The following is a 14394-nucleotide window of genomic DNA, read 5'->3' on the forward strand; positions in this document are numbered from 1 at the left end:
GCTCCCTTCTCCCCGCTGAGCAGGGAGCCCGATGTGGGGCTCGATCCCAGGACCCTGGGATCATGACCTGAGCCGAAGGCAGCCGCCTAACTGGCCGAGCCACCCAGGCGCCCCTCATCTTTTTTTATTTAATAATTATTTGTAAGGGCACCTGGGTGGCTCAGTCAGTTAAGCATTGGACTTTTGGTTTCAGCTCAGGTCATGATCTCAGGGTCCTGAGATGGAGCCCTGCATCCAGCTCCACACTCAAGGGGGGTTGACTTCAGATTCTATCTCCCTCTGCCCCTCCCCCTGCTCTCTTTCTGTCTCTCTCTCAAATAAATAAATAAAATCTTTAAAAAATAGTAATTACTATTATTTGTACACTTGTCTTAGATCCTATAGTAGATTACAACTTTTTTTTCAAGACCTGGGATTTATCTGTAGCACTACACTGTGGTTTCACATGGTTTTTCAATAAATCATTGTCTGATTTGATTCTTTTAAATTGGATCATGTTGGGGCACCTGGGTGGCTCAATCAGTTAAGCATCTGACTTTTGGATTCAGCTCAGGTCCTGATCTCGTGGCTTGTGAGATCGAGCCCCATATTGGACTCCCTGCTCAGCAGGAGTCTGCTTGGACATTCTGTCCCTCTGCCCCTTCCCACCACTTGTTCTCTCTCTCTCTTAAATCTTAAAAAATAAATTGGATCATATTGATCATATTGATTGCAGTTAGTTATTTAACACATATTTAACACATACTATTGTAGTGCCTACTACCTGCCAGACTTTGTTCTAATGCACACAACAATTCGGTAAGACAGGAACAATTATTGCCCCATTCTCAAGATGGGGAAATTGAGGCATGGGCGAATCAGAACTTAAGCCCAGGCTGGTTGGCTCTGGCCTGCATGTTCTGTATTCACTGTGCTATTCACTCTTCTGATGACTGGAGTGTTAAGTGGTGAGAGATGGCTGGTATTTAAAGTTACTACACAGACTGTGGGACTTCACTTAGACAGATGGTAAAATACAGGTAAGCAGAGAGAGAAAGTAAAAGCTTTCTCAGCAGAAGAAACAGCTTACATAACATGGGAAAAGCAGAAGCATGTCATTTGTGGAAATCAAGCAGAATTTGATGGCAGATATCTGTTGAGAAATCAAATGACTTTGCGGGGGGAATATATTACCAACAAGTCATTGTTATTTTAAAAATAATTTCTGATCCCTAATTTTTTTTATCAGATCTAAGCAATTTACAATTATACCTTCCCCTAGCATTCCACTATTTTTTCCCCTATGTGCACAGTGTTAAAAAGAAAAAACAATGCCAAACAGCAGGAGAATTTGCATGTTAGGTTTGGCTTGCATTTTCCAGGCAGGGGTTGTGTCAAGTTGGAGAAATTACGTTGTCCCAAATTTTTTCCAACAAGACTTCATAGTAGATTATCTGGCTGCCACCACTCATCACCATGCAGCTGCTCCCCTGTTCTGTTTGTCCTAAGCTCTCTCGAACTCCGTGGAAGTCAGGTGGATGCAGAACATACTGGGAGGCAGGCTGGCTTAACAGTAATAAGGAGGCAGGTTGAGCATCCAGTGAGGAGGGAGGCAGAACTGGTGACTCAAGTCCAGCTTCTACAAACTATTTTCTATTTGATATGCTAACACATGTTTGGAACTTGTCTCCCTTAATTCAAAAGAAAAAAAAAAAAAAGCTTTTTTTGTGTGAGCTTCAAAATTGTCCCCCAAACCTCTTTCCTTTGCAGTGTTTGACCTTACTGAAGATGTACCATGACCATTCCATTTTGAAAAGGGGGAAGTCAGAGGGATGTCAGAGAAGGAGAAAATGAAATTTTGCATCAGGTAAAATTTCTGCACAGATATTTCAGAAGGATTCATAATTCTGTGGCTGTATACAAATGATCCATTTTGTTAATCTGAATTTCTAGGGTCATTAAAATTTTTTTCTCTGCTCTGGAGTAGTTTATTACTTAGAGAGAGAGGGGGAAAAAAGCCAGCTTAAAACCAGGTAAGAGAAGAAAGCTGACAAAAACATAAATTAGAGGAAGAACTTAATTTAAAAAGTGTCAAAAAGGATAGATAGTCTTAGTTCAATAATAAAGCCTGGTTCAAGAGCCTTCTATCTTTAAATAAAGCATTCAAGCACTCTATTACCTGTATACAACCAATCTTTGATTTCCAATCTAAGTCTCTTTTTGCTTCTCGTGATTAGCATACAAATGTGAAAAAAAGAAAAAAGTGGTTACATGCGTGACGATTAGGACATGCCTTTGACTTTAATGTCACTGGTTTGTCAGGCTAGAGGTGAGGAAATGAATTGCTGCTTGACAGGCTCCTTAGAGGTAAATCTTGTCCGAAAATGACTCCTATCCATCTCCTTTTATTTGCATTCTGAGTTCATCATACAAACCGCAAGCACATAAGCATATATTTGTTTTAAAAGAAATAAAGTGCAATAGCATACAACTTGCTAGTAATGTGAGCAGGCTGTGAGCTGTGTATGGTAACTCTGGGCAATACTGTCTCTCTGCACAGTAGCTGTGAGTCCAGAGACTTAGCCTAAACATGGGGGCTCTGTCCTGTCAAGAATCATGTGCTAGAGGCAAGAAACGAGAGGGTGAAGTGGTGAGACAAATCTCACATCGGCTGCTGACTCATTGACAGGAGTACCTGAGACTGAAGGGATCTTCTTTTGGTTTTATCTTCAAGGATGGTGTTGAAAGGCACCCCCTGTCTGTGGGTTTTATGAAAATGACACCTCATTTACTCTTGCATGAGCAGGGGGAAAGTCGACAACAGCTAAAATGTGAACTTCTCTAATAAAATTGCTAGGAAGGGACGTATGCCAGATCCTTGCCTTCCAGTTTCTTCTGAGTCTTTTTGGGAATCTTCCAAAGAGAGGGTCCTCAACCGCGAGAGGGTCTGGCCGTTTCTGGTGCCTGGGGTGTGCTGAAGCAGCAAGCTCCTTGGTGGGCTTGGTCCCCAGATGAGGGGCACTGCAGCGTTGGTGGCTGCTGACGGATGGCCCCATTTACATCAAAGGCAGTTATTATGCATGAAACCATTCAAGCATCATTTGTTTCGGGGAGTTCAACCAGTCCATTTTTCAGTTCCTTTCTGGTTCAGGGTCAGAAGCAAATGAAGGATCTCAGGTTGGCTTCATTTGGGGCCAATGATACTTCCCCCTGTATTTACAGCAAATTTGTTTAAAGAGTATGTGAAAATATCCTTTCGGTAAGCAACTGTAATAGGGCTGGAGCCCCTATTCACGTTGCACACAAATTAATCTAAACAGATAAGCTATGCCTGGGACTCACCTGGACACTCCCAATCATAAATGTGTGAGCACTGTACAGTGAGGAGGATGCCCACCATGTGCAAATATGCATGGAAAACCAGGCTATGAGCCACTGCTGGAAATGCCAAGTCAGCTTTTAGTGTCACTTGAATTTGAACTGAAAGGAAACAATCTTATTTCATTTTCAGATAAGGCTTCAGATTCCATTCCAGGACAAGAAATGATTGATATGGTTTTGGAGCTCCACTCAAAAGATTACTAACATTTGTATAGTGCATTATGGTTTTAAAACAATATATTATGTATAAATAATGAGGAAGGCATTACCACACTTATCAATGAGGAAACTGAGTCTCCAACTAATGTAATCAAATTTTATAGATGAAATAGATAAAGTAAAGGAAGCAAACATAGCAAAAATAGAAAAAAAATTCCTAAAGAATGCAGCAATCATACTCTAGATGCAAGAAATGAGAAGGCGAAGTGCTGTGATAGATGTTATGTTGGCTACTGACCCAGCATTTGGAAACACGGGACCCAAAGCACTTTATACTTTTGTCTTTTTTAAGATTTTATTTATTTATTTGAGAAAGAGAGACAGAGATAGAGACAGAGAGCACAAGTGGGGAGGAGAGGGAGAAGCAGGCTGCCTGCTGAGTAGGAAGCCCCATGTGGGGCTGCAATCTCAGCTCCATCTCAGCTCTATCCCAACCTGAGTTGAAGGCAGATGCTTAACCAACTGAGCCACGCAGGTGTATGTCATGTGTATAAAATGTTCTGTTTTTTTTTCCTTTTCCTTGAGATGGTCAGCGCAACCAGCTCTGTCCAAACAGCAGGTCAGGGAGATTCTCAGTACTGATAGCCAGGACCTGCAGAACAGTGTTAAAGTCTGCATCTTCATCTACATCTTATCTCTTCTGCTATCCCGTATTACCTTTTTAGTATCTCTCTAAGGGATCATGAAAGTTAATGGAGAACTGAAACACTTCATGTATAATTTTGCAGAATTGAGGCTTCTGCTACTTAGTACATGTGGCAAAACCACTTGGCGGGGGGGAACTGTATGGAGGTATAAATGTCTACACATATGGAATTCAAGGTCCAAAGGGAACACACATAATTCTTACAATCTTCCAACCTTCTACAGATATTGTTGAGGCCACAATAGAATGATATTTAATTTGATGAATTCTGTGTGCCTATTTGTTCATAGGAGAGAGGCCAGAATAACTTCATTATACACAGATCCCATATCTGAGATTTTCCTCCTTTATTTGAAGGGAGGAGACAGAGTTGATTGACAACCTAATTTCTAAGCATTAGTGTCTCAGTATTACAAAACCAAGGCTCTGTGTTTATTTGCTTGTGGAATAAGGTTTTGTAGATGAGCCCCATCATTTAAAAACACTCAATTGTAAATCTGAATAAAAGTAAAAACAATTAAACTCAATAGACACACACTGGCACTAAATGCCTTCCTCAGTATTCCCAGAGATCACTGAAGCAAATGTCAAGCCAAGACTGTTCCCTATAGAAAGGCATGTCGTAGCTTATTCATTTTATGTTAATAACGTGTTATAGTCCAGAGTGAGAATATTCTGCTCGACAGATACACACCTGAGGCTCTTTAAGGCAGGAGGTGGATATACTTGTAGGAAATAATATCTTCTAGTGTCGTTACATCTGCTAATAGATATTTCATGCACACAGAATATATTTAGAGAAACATTTCTTCCATTGATACACACACATGCACAAAATGTAACCAGTACTGTTTGTCTTCGTGCTGTTGTATGATGTAGGACCATCTGGCTTCCAAACAGCAGCACCTCTTACATCAGGGCATTTCTGTGTGTAACTGAAGTGACACTGTCTTATTAAAGCACATAAACAGGTACTTCTTAAGCACTGCAAAAATAGATGTTTTTTTCAGCATTCATTCATGGAGCACTGGAATTATTACCAGTGAACATATTTCTAAATTTTGAAGTTAAATATTTTTCTGAAAGAAGAGTTAATAATATCTATTGTAGTGATTCTTAGTAAATACCAGAGAAGCTTATGTACATTTTCAGTCATCAGCTGAATATTATGTAAAAGAATGGAGAACGCCCATATTCATGAAACTGAAAAGTGAGAAATAAAAAGGAAACACACTATCATAAGAGTTATTGTAAACCAAAAGATGAAGACATGTGAATATATTTTGAACAAAAATGAGCAGTTACAGCTCTTTAAAGTGGTTGGATTCTTCTGGAGTATAATTAATGTAAAGTATTTATCAATGGTATTATTACAGTGATATTACAAAAAAGAGAAATAGTCAAGGTTGCTTTCATATTTTACTTCACTTCCAACCAACAGAAACTTCTTTGATAAACAGTATATGAATTTTGTTTTTCGGAGCAAACCACAGCAAGCCTTGACCAGCATTCAGGACCTCAATAAACTACTTGAGCTTCCATAATGTGCCAGGTCTGGCCAACCGCTGTGAGCACAGAACAGTGAGACTGACAGACAGCTCAGAGACAGAGCATGTGTGACCTGTATATGGGGGGAGGGGAAGAGGCATCTGCCAAATATTGCAGTTCATTCAGCAAATGTTCCATAACACCTACTGTGTTCTCAGCACTGGGATGGGACAGTGGACAAGGCTGATGGGATCCCTGCTGTGGAGTTTATATTTTGGTGGGAAGGAGACTCTAAGTAGATGCTAAGCCTCGGGCCATGATTGACACTGTGATGAAACCAGCAGGGTGTTCTGATGGAGAGAGATCAGGGTGGTGACTTAGTGTTGGTGCTCTGGAGACTTTACTGTGGAGCTTCAACTGCTGGCCAAGCCAGTGTTGGGCAGATACCAGCATCCAGCACAGTAAAGCGTGCCCTGGAGGGAACGATCGGCACAAAGCCCTAGGACGGGAACGGTACTAGAGAGCATTACCCAGGCTTAAATGTAAGGTATTTTTGTTTTTGTTTTTTTCATATTAAACCCCATTCTTATCATCTGAAGAGAGGTAGGATTCTGAGGAAGGATTGTTTGCTACAGTTCAGTTATGTTTTGTTGTAGTCTAGATGCCAAGAGGAGGCTCCCTAACAGCAGCTCTGATGATCATCTAGGAAAATAGGAGAAGTTTCCAGGACTCCCACCCAAGGGCATGGCTCTGCAGGTGTCTGAGGAGGCTGGAGCCCGAGGCTGCATCTGTGATGACCACACGGCCCATCTATCCTTGCCACCCACCACTCCAACTTTCTCACTTCTGTTCTTCCCTTTGGCCTTGTTCTGTCAGGATTTCATCTTGTACTCCTGAGTCTGCTCTGGCCAATATTTTTGAAGGCCTTTTTGCTGTTTTGAGAGTTAATTACCACAATCTTTATCTTTCTAAGATTTCTGCCGATACTAATACTCTCCAGAGGCAATGCTGAATGATAATCTGCATTTCTCTGAGAGACTTTTTCTCATCATATTTTCTCATTCTGGCCTCGTCTTATTTCCTATCTTCCTTATCTCTTTCTTCAGTCTTATTTATAGATTCTCTAAATCTGTATGAGGATTCAGTGTTCCTACCTGACACGTCAAAGTAAAAGTGAATGACTTCTGCTGATAAGATCTAGTGGGAAAGTCATTCAGGGGACTCCATGTTTCACCCCAAAACACACCTTCTGTGTACCTTCAGAGTCATGATCTCCCCCTCTTTCCCAGATCAAAAGCGTTGTGTATTTCTGACAGCCACATGTAGGTAAGGTTTGGAAACAACTGTGTGTTTTGTCATACAACCCTACTCCCTACCAGTCTAGGTCAGAGCCTGGCATCCGACCTCTCACTTTTAGGAGGAGAAGTTGGAAACCAGTGAGAAAGAGAAGGAAGGAAAATACAAGGCAATCTGTTGTCAAGGTAGACATATCTCTCTCAGCAACAGAAAGTGAAACTAAAGAAATGTTTTGGGTATATGGGTTAAGAATTTCTATCTTCATTACAAATTTCTAGCTTTTATTTCTAAGAGTAAAAGACTATGAGAAGGAAATGACCAAGATCATAGCCTTCAATTTGGACCAGAAACAAACATGGTGTAAAGATGGATACAAGGATAAATATTCATTTTTCTTGTGTCATGGAAACGAAGTCTTGAGAACCTTGGAATTGAAAGAAATCTTAGAAGCCCACCAACTTTCCCCCCATCCAGCTTTGCTCCTTGTGGAAAATCGTCTCAGAAACCTCTCTATAGACAACCATTCAGCCTCTCCCCACACATTTCCAATGATAAGTTAGCATGTTCCATTTTCAAATATCTCTTGTTTTTCGGAATGTCCTTCCTTATGGCTGGCCAACGTTCTCTTCCTTATTACTTGGATTTATCGTCTTATTGTATCTTCTGATGTGATATAAAATATAGGAGAAAAAATACCTTACAGGTATGATAAGCAAGTTTCTTAAAGATATTTCCAAACAACAATGGGCAACTCATATAAGTAAAGCTACCTTTGATTTTTAAGGGGAAGAGGGAAGTATGTTTTCTCCTTCACTTTAATCCCCATTAGGGTTTTCAGATTCCTTATTCTAATCCCATCCTCCCTTCCTTCTCGATTCCTAAAGCCCAGATGCCCTGTTCTTTGGGACTCATAGTCTGTCATCAGCAACATTCTTTATAACCTGAACTTCTTTAACCTTCTGTTCTAACCCAACCCTGGTTTTCCCCTGAGGATACTGCATCCCCCTGCAACTCTTGAAAAGTAGTGCTGTTTTCTCTCCAAAGTCCATCAGAACAATGGGCATAGAGGGGAAACAGGTGTCCTTCTTAACCCCCAGGTCCCAGCCCCTCATCCCCCCAACCCTAGCTTCCACCATCGCTGCTTCCAGACCATTTTCTTTGTCCCTCCCTAAACAGCTATAGCTCTGTATCCTTGCCTCGGGGTAGTCATTTGGACATCCCTCCATCACTTCCTCTGATTTCTTGAAGATTTTTGCTCCAGGCTCAGAGCCACACTCTTAAACAACAGGGTGATTTTTTCAGGGTGATTTCAACATCCACATAAAATATATGTCATAGATGATTCCTTTATAAATCCTAGCATTTCAATTCTTGTATTCATTCCAGCCACTCACTCTCATGGGTGTGCCCTTGACCAGGAACTACAATGCTTCCTTGTCTCACTTTCAAGAATCTCTTCTGAGCACCACCACCTTCTTTTTCCCTAGCAAGGCCCTTTAACATTCCAGCTCCCACATCCTTTGACTGCAGTAGGGTCTAAAATCTTCTACCATCAGTATTCTAACTTCCTGTGATCAAACTCTCAAATCACATCCATGCATACCACCCAACTCTGTTCCTCTCTTGCTTCCTCTTACCTCTCTTGAAAAAATCTTTGGTTAAAAACTTGATTTAAAAAAATCAAGTTAAATCCTGTTTTTAGTTAAATCCTGTTTTGCCTCTTTGCATCTGTACCAGTGTGGCTGAATGGGCCTGGATTAAATTTCAGCTAAGCTGACTGATCTCATTTTAAATTAATGACCACAAATCTCAGCCCTGACTCCACATTTCCCTAGTTTGTTCATGAGTCTACTTTTAGATTTGTGTCTTCAAACTTCCAACACCTCTTCCTCCATCCTCATTCTTCACTGATGAACTTTTACTAAGAAAATTGAGGCCATCAGAAGAGAATTTCTCCAAGCTACCATCTACCCACCTACCAGTGACTGCAGTCAACTTTCCTGCCTGAACTGTCAGTGCTCTGATCAAAGGCCAACCTACATTTTCCCACTAGATCTTATCCCTTCTCACCAATGCAAGGGCATCTCAGCACCCCAACAATTCTCCTATTCTTTCTCTTACGTCTGTTTTCCCCCTTCTCTTGGATCATCACCATCAACATAGAAACCTCCTATCATTTCTCCCTTTTTTATAATAGTTTCAGAAACTACTTTGACTACTCTTCTTCCTTCATCTTCTGCCTTACTTGTCTGCTTTCCTTTTCAGCAAAACTGCTTAAAAGACTTGTCGGTACTTCCTGCACCCAATTCCTCATCTCTTCTCTTAGACTTTGCTTCCACTCAGGATTTAGCCAACCATTTCATAGAAACTCCTCTTCTTAGGGTCCACAGTGACATCAAATTGCTACACCTACCAGTCACATCTCAATTTTTCCCTTACCTAAATGATCAGCAGTATTTTATATGGTTAATCCTTCCTTGAAGCATTATCTTCATTATCACTGACTCCTGGAAATTCTTTTCTTTTTTCTTTTTTCCCCCTCCCTCCTTCCTTCTTTCCTACCTCCTTCCTTCTTCCTTTCTACTTTCCTTCCTTCCTCCTTCTTTCTTTCCTCTTTCATTCCTTTCTTCCTTCCCTCCTCTTTCTTTCCTTCCTACCTCTTTCCTTTCCTTTTCTTTTTCTCTCTTTCTTTTTTTAAAATTAGACTTTCAGTTCACTGCCATCTCCTGGGTTTTGTTTTTTTTCCTGTCTCACCAGCTCCTACTTTTCAACTTCCATTGCTCCTGCTTTGTCACTCCCCTGACCTGTGAACTATTGAGGGTGCTAGCCTACCTGGAGCCATCTCACAATCAGGCTTGTGGCTTTGAACACCATTATTGTATTGACAATCCTCATAACTCCAGCTTTTCCTGATCCCTAGACTCCTATATCAAACTTTCTTCTCAACATCTCCATCTCGGTGTCTAATAGACACCTCAGACAGGACATACTAAACATGCTCTCTACCTTCCCCTCAACATGTGTCTCTTCACCTTCCCTTTCTCAGTTGGTGGCAGGTCTATCCACCTCTTGTCAAGTCAAAGACTTTGGAGCCCTCCTTGACTTCTCTCTTTTCTTCTGTTTCATATCTAATTCATCAACAAATCATCAATTCTAACTTCAAAATATATCCAGAAGTTGATCGCTTCTCATCACCTCTTTCTGTTTCAAGCTATATCACCTCTTACCTCTTAACTAGTCTTCCTGCTTCTACCCTTTTCTTCTTATACACTCTTCACAGTATAGTAGCTCAAGTGCTTATTTTAAAAATCAAACATGTCACTCCCTTACTCAAACCCCTCCATGTTTTTTAGGAGTGAAGGACAATTCCTTACAATTCAAGGTCTTAGATAATCCACCCCCAGATATACGAGGTATGCTGCTTTCTCAGGGCCTCTGCTGTTCCCTGCCTACAAGCAGGTACTGTAGGAGCCCCACCCTTAACCCACGACCCACCCAAGAGCACCTACAGCTTTGGAGGACAGTTCTGGTACTGGCCGAGGGATTTGTATCTCAAACACTTCATTTTCTCTGCCTGAAGGCTGCTCTCTCACCTTGGATTGTGCTCAGCCTACATAGGGCAGGCCACAAGTGCCAGGGAGGGAACTTTATCCAATAAGGGAGGGGAGCACCCAGCTTCTTCACACCCTCATGGGGCTATTCTAAGGTTCCTCCAGCCTCTCACAGGTTCCAGGGAGTTGAGCCCCAATTACCCACAGTGGTAAGCTAGTCATCAGTACACACTGTATGTTTCTATTTTAAGATATTATATAATTAGAATTTTTAATGTTGAATCATCATTAGTGAATGAATTACTGAAATTAATTAACTCAATTTTGTCATGACAGATTATTTTTTTGATATGTTATTAGATGAGGTTACTAATATTTTGTTTAGAATTTTGTGTCGAAGTTCACTAGTAAGATTATCCTGGAATTTTCTTTCTTAACCGTTTTTTCTCCTTCCTCCTGATTTTTGTATTATTATTCTACTTCACCTCATAAAATGAGTTGAAGAGTATTCCCCTTTTTCGATTCTCCACATGAGTTTGCATATGTTGGAATCATCTATTCATTAATGCTCTGGTAAAATTCATTTGTTAAACCTTCTAGAACGATTTGTTTCTTTTTCAGGGGAGAATTTTATGTACCATTTCAATTTAATTAATGCTAGGAGATCATTGAAAATCTAGATGATTCTAAGTCAGGCTAATCGTTTATGTTTTTAGAGGAATCTGTTTGCTTAAGCAGTCTTCAAATGTATTGACATAAAGTTGTTCATACTATTTACATTCCTAATGCTTCTACAAGTACTTCCCCTTTTGCAGTTCTAATATTGTTTATTTGTACTATTCTTATTTTCCTAATTATTCTGACCTGAGTTTTCCCTTTTTAAATGTCTTTGAAAACAACTTTTGATTCTGGTGAGGCCCTCAATTTTATCTTTATTTTCATTTGCTTTAACATCTGCTATTTATTAGTTCCTTTCTTATCTTTTCTTTATTAATTATTCTCTTGTTTATTTTTTTAACTTCTTAAACTGGCTGTTTAGTTCATTACTTTTGAGATTATCCTCTTTTTTATGGAAAGTATACATACATCTAAGGCCTAAGTCAACAACAGTTTTCATATCCTACAGGTTATAATATCTCGTATTTTTGTTATCTTCTTGTAAGAGTGGGTTTTTGTTTTTTGTTTTTTTTTGAGGGAGGGACGGAAAGAGAGAGAGAGAGGTGGGGGCGGAGCAGAGGGAGAGGGAGAAAGAAAAATCTTTTTTTTTTATATGGAAACATTTTTTTTATTATGTTATGTTAATCAGCATACATTACATCATTAGTTTTTGATGTAGTGTTCCATGATTCATTGTTTGCATATAACACCCAGTGCTCCATTCAGTACGTGCCCTCTTTAATACCCATCACCAGGCTAACCCACCCCCCATCCCCCTCCCCTCTAGAACCCTCAGTTTGTTTCTTAGAATCCGTAGTCTCTCATGGTTCATCTCCCCCTCCGATTTCCCCCCCCTTCATTCTTCCCTTCCTGCTATCTTCTTCTTCTTTTTTTAACATATAATGTATTATTTGTTTCAGAGGTACAGGTCTGTGATTCAACATCTTACACAGTTCACAGTGCTCACCATAGCACATACCCTCCCCAGTGTCTATCACCCAGCCACCCCATCCCTCCCACCCCCCACCACTCCAGCAACCCTCAGTTTGTTTCCTGAGATTAAGAATTCCTCATATCAGTGAGGTCATATGATACATGTCTTTCTCTGATTGACTTATTTTGCTCAGCATAATACCCTCCATCTCCATCCACGTCATTGCAAATGGCAAGATTTCATTCCTTTTGATGGCTGTATAATATTCCATTGTATATATAGATCACATCTTCTTTATCCATTCATCTGTTGATGGATATCTTGGCTCTTTCCATAGTTTGGCTATTGTGGACATTGCTGCTATAAACATTGGGATGCACGTACCCCTTCGGATCCCTACATTTGTATCTTTGGGGTAAATACCCAGTAGTGCAATTACTGGGTTGTATGGTAGCTCTATTTGGGAGACAGAAAAATCTTAAAGGGACTACATGCACAGAATGAAGTCTGACTCAGAGCTCAATCTTATAACCCCAAGATCATGACCTGAGCCAATACCAAGAATTGGTCCCTTAGACACCCAGGTGCCCCTGTAAGAGTGTTTTCTAATTCCTGTGGGCTCAATGAGTTAGTTAAAAGTATTTAAAATTTTGATTTTTTTAGTGTGTTTTTCTTTTAAGTTACTCTGTTATTGATTTTTAACTTAATTACTTCATGCTTAAAGAACATGGTCTTTATGATATTAGTTCTTTGAAATTTATATTCTAGTATATTGTCATTTTCATAATATCCAATGTATTTTTTAAGTTTTTATTTAAATTCCACTTAGTTAACATACAGTGTAATGCTAGTTTCAGGTGTACAATATAGTAATTCAGCACTTCCATACAACACTCGATACTCATCAGAACAAGTACAGTCCTTAATCCCCATCACCTGTTTCACCCATCCCCCCACCTGCCTCCCCTCTGAAAACCAGCAGTTTGTTCTCTATAGTTAAGAGTCTGTTTCTTGGTTTAACACTCTCTTTCTTTTTTCCACCTGTGCTCATTTGTTTTGTTTCTTAAATTCTATGTATGAGTGAAATCATATGGTATCTGTCTCTCTCTGACTGACTTATTTTGCTTAGCGTAATACTCTCTAGCTCCATCCACATCATTGCAAATGGCAAAATTTCATTCTTTTTTATGCCCGAGTAATATCCCATTGTATATATAAACCACAACTTCTTTATCCCTTCATCAGTTGATGGACATTTGGGCTTTTTCCATAATTTGGCTATTGTAGATAATGCTGCTATAAACTTTGGGGTGCATGTATCCCTTTGAATTAGTATTTTTGTATTCTCTGGGTAAATACCAACAACATTTTTCACAGAGCTATAACAAACAATCCTAAAATTTGTATGGAACCACAAGAACCTGAATAGCCAAAGCAACCTTGAAAAAGAAAAGCAAAGCTGGAGGCATCACAATTCTGGACTTCAAGGTATGTTACAAAGCTGTAGTCATCAAAACAATATGGTACTGACACAAAAATAGACACATAGATCAATAGAACACAACAGAAAACCCAGAAATGAACTCGCAACTATATACTCAATTAATCTTCAACAAAGCAGGAAAGAATATCCAATGGGGAAAAAATGTCCCTTCAACAAATGGTGTTGGGAAAATGGACAACACAATGCAAAAGAATGAAACTGGACTACTTTCTCTATTTCACCATTTTATTTCAAAAGTAAATTCAAAATTCACTAAAGACTTAAATGTGAGACATGAAATCATTAAAATCCTAGAGGAGAACACAGGCAGTAACCTCTTTGACATCAGCCATAGCAACTTCTTACTAGATATGTCTCCTGAGGCAAGGGAAACAAGCAAAAATAAACTATTAGGATGACATCAAAATAAAAAGCTACTGCAGCAAAGGAAACAATCAACAAAACTGAAAGGCAACCAACGAAATGGGAGAAGATATTTGCAAATGACATATCTGATAAAGGGTTAGTATCCAAAATATATAAAGAACTTATTCTATGTTTTTAAAGAATTCTGAGTTCTATATAAGTCTATTAGCTCAAATTTGTATATTGTCTTTATCATCTACAGCCTTACTGATCTTTATCTGCTTATCTCCTTAATCAGGTACTGAGGGAATTAAACTCCACACAATGATAGCAATTTGTCAATTCTTATTAGAGTTTTCAATGTCTGCTTTACATACTTTGAGGCTATGTTATT

General features: G+C 39.5%; 1 protein-coding gene across 4 annotated transcripts in view; it reads left to right on the top strand.

The window, feature by feature from the left end:
- The window catches only part of LOC118523456 (uncharacterized), a 187464-nt gene that overhangs the window by 113060 nt on the left and 60010 nt on the right, over window positions 1–14394 (top strand). The window contains exon 3 of one of the 4 annotated variants that reach the window (XM_078072391.1): window positions 1750–1846. The exons of the other annotated variants lie outside the window; for them this stretch is intronic. The gene's annotated coding sequence lies outside the window, so the exon portion shown is untranslated. Of the gene's footprint in view, window positions 1–1749; window positions 1847–14394 lie in introns of those variants that run through there. 4 annotated transcript variants of the gene reach the window in all.

Source organism: Halichoerus grypus, chromosome 5 (genome assembly GCF_964656455.1).
Source record: "Halichoerus grypus chromosome 5, mHalGry1.hap1.1, whole genome shotgun sequence".
NCBI lineage: Eukaryota > Metazoa > Chordata > Mammalia > Carnivora > Phocidae > Halichoerus > Halichoerus grypus.